Genomic DNA, 13,012 nt, shown 5'->3' with positions numbered 1-13,012 from the left:
TTTATTCATTTATATATTGAACGAACGTGTCAAGAGTGGGCATTTTTGTTTCCTTCCTAATCTTAGAAAAAAAGCTTTCAGCTTTTCACCAGAGTATGTTTGCTGTGGGCCTGTCATATATGGCCTTTATGTTGTAGTATGTTCCACTATACCCATTTTTTTGAGTTTCTACCATGACTCAGTGTTGAATTTTGTTAAATGCTTTTTCTCCATCTGCATGAGATGATCATATGATTTTCAGCTTTATTTTATTAATATGGTTTATCTTGTTGGTTGATTTATGGGTATTGAACTGTTCTGCACCTCTGAATATATACCACTTGATTGTGATGCATATTCCTTTAATGTATTATTGAATTCAGTTTAATAATATTTTGTTGTGGAATGATCATTGTGGACAATGATCATTAGGGATATTGTCTTATAAATTTCTTTTCTTTCTTCTTTTTTTTTTGGTAATTTGTTTTCTGGTTTTTGCAACACAGCAATGCTGGCCTTGTAGAATGAATTTGGAAGAGTTTTTTTCCTTTTCTATTTTTTTGGAGTAGCTTGACAGACATAGGTATTAACTCTTTTGTAAATATGTGGTAGAATTCCACCTGGTCCTGGAAGCCGTCTATCTGATCCTGGACTTTTGCTTCTTGGGAATTTTTTGATAATTAATATAATTTCATTACTAGTAATTGGTATGTTCAGATTTTCTGATTCTTCCTGATTTGGTTTTGGAAGTTGTATGTTTCTAGGAATTTATGCATTTCTTTTAGCTTGTCCATATAATTTTTTTGTAGAAATCTTATAATTTTATTTTCGGTCCTCCTTTTCTCTAACTCTGTTTCTTTTTCTTTTTTGTAGCCAGACTAATCTGACTAAAAGTTTATCAATTTAATCTTTTCAAAGAACCAACTCTTGTATTCTTTTTTTTTTTTTTGGTCTCTATTTCATTTATTTTCACTCTGATCTTAATTTTTTTTTTTTTTATTTATTTATGATAGGCACACAGTGAGAGAGAGAGAGGCAGAGACACAGGCAGAGGGAGAAGCAGGCTCCATGCACCGGGAGCCCGATGTGGGATTCGATCCCGGGTCTCCAGGATCGCGCCCTGGGCCAAAGGCAGGCGCCAAACCGCTGCGCCACCCAGGGATCCCCTTTCACTCTGATCTTGATGGATTTCTTTCCTTCTAATAACTTTGGACTTTGAATTTTTTTTTTTTTTTACTTCCTGTAGGTGTAAATTAGATTGCTTATTTGAGGTTTTAGTTATTTCTTGACCTGCAGCATTATAGGCCTGCATCACTATAAACTTCCCTCTGAGAACTGCTTTTGCTACATCCCAGTAGTTCCAGAAAATTTTGTTTCCATTTTCATTTTTCTCCAGTTAAACTTTGATTTCCTCTTTAATTTCTTTGTTGACTTTGACTCATTGTCTGTTTAGTAGCATATTTTTTAGTTTCTATGTGTTTCTGGCTCTTTTTGTTTTGTTTTGTTTTGTTTTCTTCTGGTAACTGATTTCTACTTTCATACCATTGTGGTCAGAAAAGGTGCTTCATATGATTCCGTCTTTGTAAATTTATTGAGAATTGTTGAATTGTTTTATTGCCTGACATGTGATCTGTCCTGGAGAATGTTACATTCTCACTTGAAAAGAATGTTTATTCTGCTGTTTTGGATAGGATGTTCTGTATAAATCTGTTAAGTTCATCTCGTCTACTGTGATATTCAAAGCCACTGTTTCCTTTTTATTTTCTGTCTGGATGAGCTATCCATTGATGTAAGGGGTTTAAGTTTCCTAGTACTGTTGTATTGTCAGTTTCTCCCTTTATATCTATTAATATGTACATTATGTATTTAGGTGCTCTTATGTTGGGAGCATAGATATTTATGATTGTTATATCCTCTTATTGGGTTAATCCCTTTATCATTGTGTAATTCCCTTCTTTGTCCCTTATTACAGTCTTTGTTTTAAAGTTGATTTTGTCTGATGTATGTTATTGTAACCTCAGGTTTCTTTTTTTTTTGCCATTTGCATAGAATATTGTTTCCTTTCTTTGCTTTCAGTCTTTATGGGTGTTTAGGTCTGAAGTGAGTCTCTTATAGGAGCATATAGATGAGTCTTGTTTTTATTTTCTTACCTATTTCACTGTGTATCTTTTTATTGAATCATTTAGTCCATTTACATTTTAAATAATTATTAATAGATATGTACTTACTGCTATTTTGTTAATTGCTTCCTGATTCTTTTTGTAGTTCACTGTTCCTTTTTTCTTTTCTTATACTCTACTTTTGTGATTTGATGACTTCCTTTAGTGCTATGCTTGGAGTCCTTTTTCTTTTCTTTTTTTTTTTTTTTCTTCTTTTTTTTTGTGTGTATCTGCTGTAGATTTTTGATTTGTGATTACTATGATGTTCACATATAATACCTTATATGTCCATAGCTATTTTAAGTTCATAGATGCTCAGCTTGAACACATTCTAAAAGTACTACGTTTTTATTTCTCCCTCTCTCTCTCTCTCTCTCTATATATATATATATATATATATTGTAATTTACATCTTTTTATTTTGTGTATCTCTTAACTAATTGTAGGTAAAGCAACTATATAGTCATAATTGAAATTACTGCTATCTTTTTATGTTCATCCTAGTTTTATAAATAATTGATCAATTACCTTTAGTATATGTATCCTTTATCATTGAAATGATTTCGTTATTTTCTTCTAGTTGTGACTTTTTCTCTATTTAAGATTTATTTATTTATATTAGAGAGAGAGTGCATGAGTGCACTGGGGCATGTGCATGCTCCAGGGCAGGGAGGGGTGGGGCAGAAGGAGGGGGGTTAGAGAATCTCAAGCTGACTCCTTGTGAGCACAGATTGAGCACAGGGCTCAATCTCACTACCTGAGCCAAAATCACGAATTGGATTCTTAGCCCACTGAGCCACTCAGGTACTCCTAGTTGTGATTTTTCTTTTCTGCTTAAAGAAGTTCCTTTAACATTTATTTTAAGAAGACTGGATTAGTATTATGAACTCCTTTCACTTTTCTTTGGAAGACTCTCTCTCCTTTGCTTCTGAATGATAACCTTACTAGATAGATTATTGATTGCATGTTTTTACCCCTCAGCCTTTTGAATATATCATGCCACTCTTTTGTAGCTTACAAAGTTTCTGCGAAAAATCAGGAGATAGCTTTTTGGCAGGGAGGGAGTCTTTTGTCCATAACTAGTTGCTTTTCTCTTACTGCTCTTAAGATTCTTTGTTTTGATTTTTTTCACATTTTAATTATTACGTGTCTTGGCAGTGATCGCTTTGAGTTCATCTTGTTTGGGGCTGTCCATGCTTCCTCGACCTGGTTGTATGTTTCATTCTTCAGATTAGGGAAATTTTCATTTGTTATTTTTTTCAAATAAGTTTTCTGCCTCTTTCTCTCTCTTCTTCTGGGAGCCTGTTATGTGAATGCTAGTATATTCGATACTGTTTCAGTGGTCCTTTAACCTATCCTTATTATTTTTTCATACACCTTTTTCTTTTTGTTGTTCAGCTTGGCTAATCTCCACTAACCGATCCTCCAGATTGCTGATCTATTCTATATCATCTAATCTCCTGTTGAGTCCCCCTAGTGTATTCTTCTTTCAGTATTGAGTTCTTCAGCTCTTATTGGATCTTTTTTGATATTTTCACTCTCTTTGTTGAAGTCCTTTATGAATTCAACCCCTCTTCTTTCACGTCTGGTGAGCATCTTCATGATCATTACTTTGAATTCTTTATCAGATAGATTGCTCATCTCCATTTTGTTTAGTTGTTTACTGAGGTTTCATTTTATTCTTCATTTGCAACATGTTCCTCTCTTCTTTTTTGCTGACTCTTGTGTTTATATGTCTTAGCTCATCTGTGTCTCTTTATCTTGAAGTTAGTGGCCTTATGGGAGCCCCATGGGGCCCAGGAGCTCAATTCCCCTTGATCACCAGAACCAAGCACTCCAGAGTTGTCCCATGGTATGAGCTGCTGACTGCTGCACTTGCACTGATGGGTGGGGCTGGGTACAGTGGCTTGCTGTAGCTGCTGTGGGCTGGCTTTTGGGTGGGGTTAGCCCTCATACAGCTGGCTGAGAGGCCTTACTGCAGCTGCTATTGATATGTTGGTGGGTGTATGCCTCCTCCACATCCCCCCAGCAGGTATTGATTGGGGGCTGCACAGATCTTAGCCAGGGATGCCATGTGGGTGTGGAGGGGTGGTAGTCACTTTGAACATTGTCATTTTGGGGCTTTGGTGGGCCCACTGATACTGCCTGCCAGGTTTGGTGAGGCAAGAGTTCTTTGGAGGGTGCCAGCCAGGGTAGGCTGATGAGCTAGGTGGATTCATAAAGGAAGTACAGCATGGGGACAAGTGATGTTAACAGGGTAGGTAGAGGGTGTTCTGTCACTCTTCTGCATTGGACTAGGTAGGCTGAATGAGGGAAGACAAATGGCACTTACTAGCCCTTCCATTTTTAGAGAAAGTTCCTACAGATCCCTGCCCCTCTGGTATACTTACTAAAAATAATTAATAATTTTCTCTCATATGTGGCCCAGGTACTTTTCAAGTCACTCCTTCTCTGCTGTGTCTCAGAATGAGTAATATTGTGTAGTGTCCTTTAAAAGTGGAGTCAGTTTCCAATAGCCTTCTGGCTCTCCTGGAGTTAAGCCCTGCTGATTTTCACAGCCAGATATTGTGGAGGTACCTCTTCCTGGTGCAGATTTCCAGGACAGGAAGGGAGGGTACCTGATGTGGTGCTTGAAGCCCTCAGTCCTCAGGGAGTTTATGATCTCTTTCCTGCATGTGGGCCACTGTGCAGGGAGTTTGGTTCCTGATTATTCAACTTGAAATTTTAGATTAAAAAAAGCATTTCCATTTTGATAATCTTTTAAGAGCATTAAAAGTCTCAATTTTCATAACATGTAATATACACGATCAGTTATGGCAAAAAAAAACTGATGTTATTAGCTACAAAAATAGTAAATGAACTGAGCATGTAATGTAATAGATGCTAGTGCTTCAATATAATGTACTTCAATATAATGGTTTTGATTCATTCTTTTAACTCCTTTCATTGCCAGCGAGAGTGATTTTTTTTTTTAAAGATTTTATTTATTTATTCATGATAGTCACACAGAGAGAGACAGAGAGGCAGAGACACAGGCAGAGGGAGAAGCAGGCTCCATGCACCGGGAGCCCGACGTGGGATTCCATCCCGGGTCTCCAGGATCGTGCCCCGGGCCAAAGGCAGGCGCCAAACCGCTGCGCCACCCAGGGATCCCGCGAGAGTGATTTAAGGTGTGATTCACTCAGGTTATTTTTTGCTCCAATAAAGGGCTGCGTTTGAAAAAAAAAGTCTCCATATTCATATATTTGAATGAATGCTTATTTATTTTAAAAATTCCTTTAGAGGGAACCCTGGGTGATGCAGCGGTTTAGCGCCTGCCTTTGGCCCAGGGCGCGATCCTGGAGACCCGGGATTGAATCCCATGTTGGGCTCCCGGTGCATGGAGCCTGCTTCTCCCTCTGCCTGTGTCTCTGCCTCTCTCTCTCTGTGTGTGTGTGTGTGTGTGTGTGTGTGTGTTGTGACTATCATAAATAAATAAAAATTAAAAAAAAAATAATTCCTTTAGAAATATTTGAATTCTTATTTTTTATTATGGTCTATTTGGAATTACTTTGACAATTAAGATCCCAATTGTATAATTAAGAAATGCTTATATGTATTTGTTTTGTATCTTTGATTTCTTGCTAGCTTCATTTTTCTTATTTTAATATTCTCTTGTTACTTTTTTAATCCTTGAGGAAGAAGGCCCTCTGATCTTTGTAATGACTTGAATATTGTCTTTTCAAAGATTTATACATAATCTCAGTAGTTTGAATCATGTCAGCATGTTTATTTCTAGTACCATGATGGTTTATTAAAATTTTTTAAGGGCAAGTTTATTGAAATGTAACTTATACATATAGTGAAATTCACTCTGTTAAAGTGTGCAGTCCAGTGTGTTCGGGTAAATGTATACAATTCTGTAACCACCGCCAAAATCAAGATAGAGAGGTCTTCTATTAGTCTAAGAAGCATCCTTGTTACCCTTTGTGAATACTCACCTCTTACAAATCTAATGTTTACAACAACTGATTTGTGTCCCTATAATTTTGTTTATTCTAAACTTTCATATAAATAGGATCATACAATATGTAGCATTTTATGCCTGGCTTCTTTTACTAACAACTTTTGAGACTGATCCATTTGTTGGATGTATTATTCCTTTTTATTACTGAGTAGTATTCCATTGTACGGGTGTACCAAAATTTATTTAGCCATTTGCCTGTTGATGGATGCTTTGAATTGTTTACAGTTTTTCACGGGTATGAGTATAGCTGCTATAAATGTTCACATGCAGGTCTTTGTGTGGGCATATTTTTATTTCTCTTGTGTAAATACTTAGGAGTGGGTGGCATTGCTATGACATATGGCAAATTTATGTTTAACTTTATAAGAGACTACTGTGCTGATTTTTAAAGTGGGTGTATATTTTTTATTTGCACCAGCAAATATATGAGGGTTCCAGTCACTCTGCATCCTTGCCAAGATTTGGCCTTTTAAATCTTTTTAATTTTAGTCATTCTACTAGTTGTGTAATGGCATCTTAATGTTGTTTTAATTTACAGATCTCAGATGACTAATGATGCTGAGCACATTTTTGTGTGCCTATTGGCCATCTGTACATCTTTTTGGTGAAATATCTATTCAGATCTTTTGTCCATTTTAATAATTATATTATCTTCTTATTGAATTGTCGGTGATATTTATATATTCTGGATACAAGTCTTTTGCTAGCTAGTACATACATATTCTCCTAGCCTATGACTTACCTTAATAGTGTCTTTTGAAGAACATATGTTAATTTTGATGAAGTCCCAGTTTATCAGCTTTTCAATAGTTTATGCTTTTTGTGTTTTACCTAAGAAAAAGACCAATTCAGTATCACAGCTATTTTTTCTTCTACAAATTTACGCATTTTTAAAAGATTATATTTATTTATTTTAGACAGAATGTGAACAGGGGGAGAGGCAGAGGGAGAGAGAGAGAGAATCTCAAGCAAACCCTGCACTGAGCAAGGAGCCCAACTCCAGGCCTGATCTCATGACTCCAAGATCATGACCTGAGCTGAAACCAACAGTTGAACACTTACTTAGCTTATTGAGCCACCTAGGCATCCCCACAAATTTATATTTTTTTATAAATATATTTAAATAATTATAATAAATTATAAAAATTTATATTTTATCTCTTACATATAATTCTGTAATATATTTCAACTTATATTTTGTGTATTTTTGTATATGGTATGAGGTAGAGGTTGAAGGTTTTGTTTTGTTCTGTTTTCCATGTCCAGTTACTCTAGTACCATTTGTTGAGAATTCTGTCCTTTCTCCATCAAATTACCCTGGTACATCTGTTGAAAATCAATTGACCGTGTATGTGTGGGTGTATTTCTCAGCTGTATTCTGTTCTGTTGATTCATATATCCATCTGTAGACAAATACCACATTGCTTTGATCATTGTAACTCTATAATAAGATTTAAAATTGGCTTACTCTAACCATGGGAAACTAGTATTTTTCCATCTATACTTTTTTCCCATGGATCCTATGATCATGTTGGCCCTATTATCCTAGAATGTCCTCTAGAATAAGATTATCTATTTTATATGACAGTCCATCTAATTGAATAAATAAATAAGTGTTCACATACTTTAATTTGGACTAAGCCTCCATAGGCTTGAGATCTTTTAAAGGTAGGACATTTTTGTCTTTTTATCAAAAGAGCTTACCACAAATGAGGAGGTCAGTAAATATATGTTAAATTGAATTGAATTCTCTGTGGAATAATTGTTCATTAGTATCCTTAAAGCACGTTACTTGAATTCAACATAGCAAAGAAAGCATAGTTTCTGTGACATTAATTTCATTAGGAAACTGTGGTTTTCTTAAGAAATAAATCTTTCTGGACAATTAACTATAACTGGTTTTGCAGCTTTTTTATTTTCTAGTTTTAGGCATTGTCTTTTAGGTTATTTTCATATTATGTGCTAGGCACTGGTTGGGCCAATTCAAAATGAAATCTAAATTTCCTTTAGTTGGGGAACTTTAAAAGAATTGTTAATAGCAGTATTATTTCTATCCTCCTTGTCTTCTCTTTTCATTCTTTACACATTATTCAGATATTGAATGTGTTGGGTTGATCCTCTAATGTTCTTTTCTCTTTTTTCCTGTTTTCAACTCATTATCTTTTTGCCCTTCTTTGTGAGAATTCTCCTCAACTACATCTTTCTATTCTGTTAAGCTTTTGATCTCTGGTATTATTTTTTAATTTCCAAGAGCTGTTTTTTTGTTATCTGAGTATTTCCTTTTACTAGAATTGTGTTCTTCATGGATGATACCTCTGCTCTGAGAATATTAATGACAATTTCTCTTGAATTATTTTCTCTTTAAATATTCATAATTTCCTTCAACTTTCTTTCAGTATGTTTTGAATATTAACTGTATTTTATATTATTAATTGTTCCTAAGTGCCTAGTGATACACTTTCCTTCACTCTCTCCGAAGGATAAACTCAGATCTTTGATAGGGTATAGGAGGACATTGTATCAAGTTGGGGGATCTGGGAGTTTAACTGTTTCATAAACTGCACTAGGCCTACTTACTGAATCTTTAACTGTCACGGTTGCATTGGTTGGTTGGTTGGTTGATTCTCTTTGTTGATAGCATGATCTGAGAGGGGCTGATGTTATAAGGGGTATCTTACCTGTGTCTAGATAAGATAAAGGTTTCAAAAACTATTCCATGGGGATCCCTGGGTGGCTCAGTGGTTTAGCGCCTGCCTTTGGCCCAGGGCATGATCCTAGAGTCCCGGGATCAAGTCCCACGTGGGGCTCCCTGCATGGAGCCTGCTTCTCCCTCTGCCTGTGTCTCTGCCTCTCAATCTCTCTCTCTCTCTCTCTATCATGAATAAATAAATAAAATATTTAAAACAAAACAAACAAAAAACCCAAAAACTATTCCATTTATGTACTTTAATAGTAATGTGGTAATACATTTATAAGGAATAACACTAAGAATAACACCTATTCTCTAAGACTCCCAGTCCTCCAGCGTCTCTTCCTGGAAGTAACCACTGGAACTAATTTCTTCTTTAGCTTTTTTAGAAATCTCTGAATTTATAAGCACTTTACATGCATTTAGGGCAGAAAGGTAGTGTTTTTACTCTTGCCACTTCCACTCAGCATAGTAGTGGAATTTCCAGCCAGAGCAATTAGGAAAGAAAAAGATAAATAAAAGGCATTGAAATCTAAAAGGAAAAAAGTAAAATGGTCTCTGTAGATGACATGATCTTATATATTAGGAAACCCTAAAGGTTCATAGTAAAACTATTAAAACAAAAACAAAGTCAGTAAAGTTGTAGGATGCAAAATCAATATACAAAAGTCAGTTGCATTTCTGTACAATGAATTATCAGAAAGAAAAATTAAGTAAATAATCCCATTTAACAGTAGTGTAAAAAAGATTAAGATATTTAGGAATAAATTTAAGGACATGAAAGATCTGTACCCAAAACTATAAAACATTGGTGAAAGAAATTGAAGAAGTCACAAATAAATGAAAATATATTTTGTGTTCATGGATTAGAAGAATTAATATTGTTAAAATCTCCGTACTACCCAAAGCAATCTACAGATTCAATGCAGTCTGTCAAAAATCTAATGGCATTTCTCACAGAAATAGACAAAACTATCCTAAAATTACAGATGGAACCACAAAAGACCTTGAGTAGTCAAAGCAACCTTGAGAAAGAACAAAGCTGGAAGCATCACGCCGCTTTATTTTAAATTATATCACAAAGCTATTGTTATCAAAACAGACACAATAGACCAGTGTAACAGAATAGAGAGGCTAGAAATAAAATCCTGCATATACAGTCAAGTAATTTTCAATAACGTCACCAAGAATAGGGAAAAAATTATCTCTTCAGTAAATGATACTGGGAAAAGTAGTTATCCATATTCAAAAGAATGAAATTGAAACCTTTTCTTACCTCATATTATAGAAATCAACCCAAAATAGATTAAAGGCTCAAATATAAGATCTGAAACTATAAAACTCCTAGAAGAAAACATAGGAGGTAAGCTCCTAGACATTGGTCATGGTGATCTTTTTTTTTTTTTTTTTTTAATTTGGCAACAAAAACAAAGTAGTGGGGCTACATTAGTTTCTCACAGGAAACAAAGTGAAAAGGCAGCCTATGGAATGGGAGAAAAATATTTGCAAACCAATAAAGAATTTATACCTAAAATATATAAGAAATACTTATAACTCAATAGTAAAAAACCAAATAACCTGATCAAAAAGTGGGCTAAGAACTTGAATAGACATTTTTAAAAAAGATATACAAATAGCCAATAGATACATGAAAATGTTCCTGACATCACTCATCTTCAGGGAAAATACAAATAAATCAAAAGCACAATGAGATTTTGTTTTGTTTGGTTTTTATTTATGATAGTCACAGAGAGAGAGAGAGGCAGAGACACAGGCAGCGGGAGAAGCAGGCTCCATGCACCGGGGGCCCGACGTGGGATTCGATCCCAGGTCTCCAGGATCACGCCCTGGGTCAAAGGCAGGCGCTAAACCGCTGTGCCACCCAGGGATCCCTGAGATTTTTTTAATTAAAAAGTTAAGAGGGCAGCTCCCGGTGGCTCAGCCGTTTAGCTCAGCCTTCAGCCCAGGGCGTGATCCTGGGGACCCGGGATCAAGTCCCACATCCGGCTACTGCGTGGAGCCTGCTTCTCCCTCTGCCTGTGTCTCTGCCTTTCTCTCTCTCTCTCTCTCTCTCTCTCTTTAATGAATAAATAAATAAAATCTTTAAAAAAAAAGTTAAGAGATTAAGAAGTGTTTTTGAAGAGAAAAGGGAACCTTTATGCACTGTTGGTAGCATTGTAAATTGGTGTCACCATTTTGGAATATAGTAGGTTCTTCAAAATAGTAGACATAGAACTACCACATGACCCAGCAATCACTGTTCTGGATGTATATACAAAGGAAATGAAAACACTGTCTGGAAGATATTTGCACTCCCATGTTCATTGCAGCATTATTCACAGTAGCCAAGATAAGATAGCCATTGTCAGTGGATGACTGGATAGGGAAAATGTTAGTTCTCTCTCTCTCTCTCTCTCTCTCTCTCACACACACACACAGGAGTATATTATTTAACCTTAAAAAAGGAGTTAGTCTTGCCATTTGTGACAACATCAATGAAACAAGGACATTATGCTGAGTGAAATAAGCCAGACATAAAGAGAGAAATACTGCTTAGTCTCACTTATATATGAAATCCAAGAAAAAGTCAAACTCAATGTAATAGAATAGAATGGTTGTTATTGGGGGTTAGGGAAAAGAGATGTTGGTCAAAGGGTACAAACTTTGAGTTGTAAAATGAATAAGTTAATTAACTTGATTGTGGCCATCATTCTCTCTCTCTCTCTCTCTCTCTCTCTCTATATATATATATATATATATATATATATATATCAAAACAGCTCATTGTATACCTTAAATATATATAATTTCTTGTCAGTCATACCTCAGTAAAGCTGGAAAAAAAATACAGTGTTTTTAGACGAGATGGGGCACGTTCAGGGTATTGTGGCCGTAGACGAAATATAGTATTTTTAAACTACAACTTCAGATAGCATTAGGTTTTTTAAGGGTACATTCCACAGGTGACATAGTGCATATGCCATCAGTTAAAACTCACAGATTTTTAAAATGTATACAGGGCTATGGGAATGAAGACCATAGACTCAAGGTTTAGAGTAGTACTTATTAAGTTACATCCAAGAAGTAATGGGGATGAGGATATATAAACTGTAGTTCACCTCGATTCTTAGATTGGCTTTTTATAGACATTTGATTTGTACTCTTGAAAAAATACTCAGTTCTGTCTTAGTCATGCAAAATAAGCCATTAATAATATGTAAATGAATGAGCTGAACTATATTCCGATAAAACTTTGTTTACAAAAATATTTGACAAGCTGTATTTGGCCCATGGACAGTAACTTGCAAAGTTTTATTTTTTTTAATTTTTTTATGCTTTTCATTTTAAGTCTTTTGTTTTAAAGGAGTCAGAATTCTCTTTAATTGTCAAGTGTTGAGTTTTCATGTGGATTATAATCCATAAAATAGTACTCTAAAAATTTCTGGATTACCTAAATAACTACTTTATTCAGTTATGTGTGTTTGGTGCTGTTTTACATTTAGGATTGAATAAGGCATCTTTCCTCTGGCACACACTCATGCTAAATACTTGTTATTGTGGAATGCTGAATGAGAAGAGGTTTTAACAATAGTTGGAATAGAGAAAATGAAATAATTGAGATACCACCTGAAACACAGGAGTACGTGCATTGCAGAGTGTCATAGTAATAAGATAACTGGTTTTTCTAGATTCAAACTTTAACTTTTATTATCAATAGATGTGATGGTCAGAATGAAATGAAGAACTTCTTTTCTTCTTGAGTATAGCCATAGTCATATACCTATTTGATACAGATTTCAATAAAACGTCAGAGCTGACTTGATCTGTATGTGATAGAGGCTACAGTGTTTACAAATCACTGTTATTTAAAATTGACCTAGAAATTTGTGGCAGAGCCAGAGGTTGCTTTCTCATTTAAATTCCTTTTTCCCTTTTCCTTCACAAATAAAGCCCTGGGAGTGGGGCATGTGACCACCTGAAACACTTTTTTCGAAACTCCATTTTGACTAGGAGTAGTTATGTGATATAGAGTGGCCAATGAGATACCAGTAGAAGTCACTGAGGGTGATTCTGGGAAAGCTTGTAAGGTAGAGTCAGCTTGTTTGCTTTTGTCCCCTTCCTTTCTTCTGGTATCAAACATCGATGCCAAACCTGGAACTGTACCAACTATCTTTTGAC

The 13,012-nt window shown here is 35.4% G+C and overlaps 1 protein-coding gene and 1 long non-coding RNA gene across 5 annotated transcripts in view; one reads left to right on the top strand and one right to left on the bottom strand.

Annotated features, from left to right (window-relative positions):
- The window catches only part of ZRANB3 (zinc finger RANBP2-type containing 3), a 300,848-nt gene that overhangs the window by 91,163 nt on the left and 196,673 nt on the right, over positions 1-13,012 (top strand). The gene's annotated exons all lie outside the window — the stretch shown is intronic.
- LOC144291762 (uncharacterized) overlaps positions 1-13,012 on the bottom strand; it is a 48,837-nt gene that overhangs the window by 21,260 nt on the left and 14,565 nt on the right. Inside the window, exon 2 of the long non-coding RNA XR_013359231.1 lies at positions 6,887-6,975. This is a non-coding gene — a long non-coding RNA (uncharacterized LOC144291762). The remainder of the gene's footprint in view (positions 1-6,886; positions 6,976-13,012) is intronic.

This window comes from Canis aureus, chromosome 20, assembly GCF_053574225.1.
Source record: "Canis aureus isolate CA01 chromosome 20, VMU_Caureus_v.1.0, whole genome shotgun sequence".
NCBI classification, from domain to species: domain Eukaryota; kingdom Metazoa; phylum Chordata; class Mammalia; order Carnivora; family Canidae; genus Canis; species Canis aureus.
The sequence above is the reverse complement of the archived record's forward strand: the minus strand, read 5'-3'. Positions and strand labels throughout refer to the sequence as shown.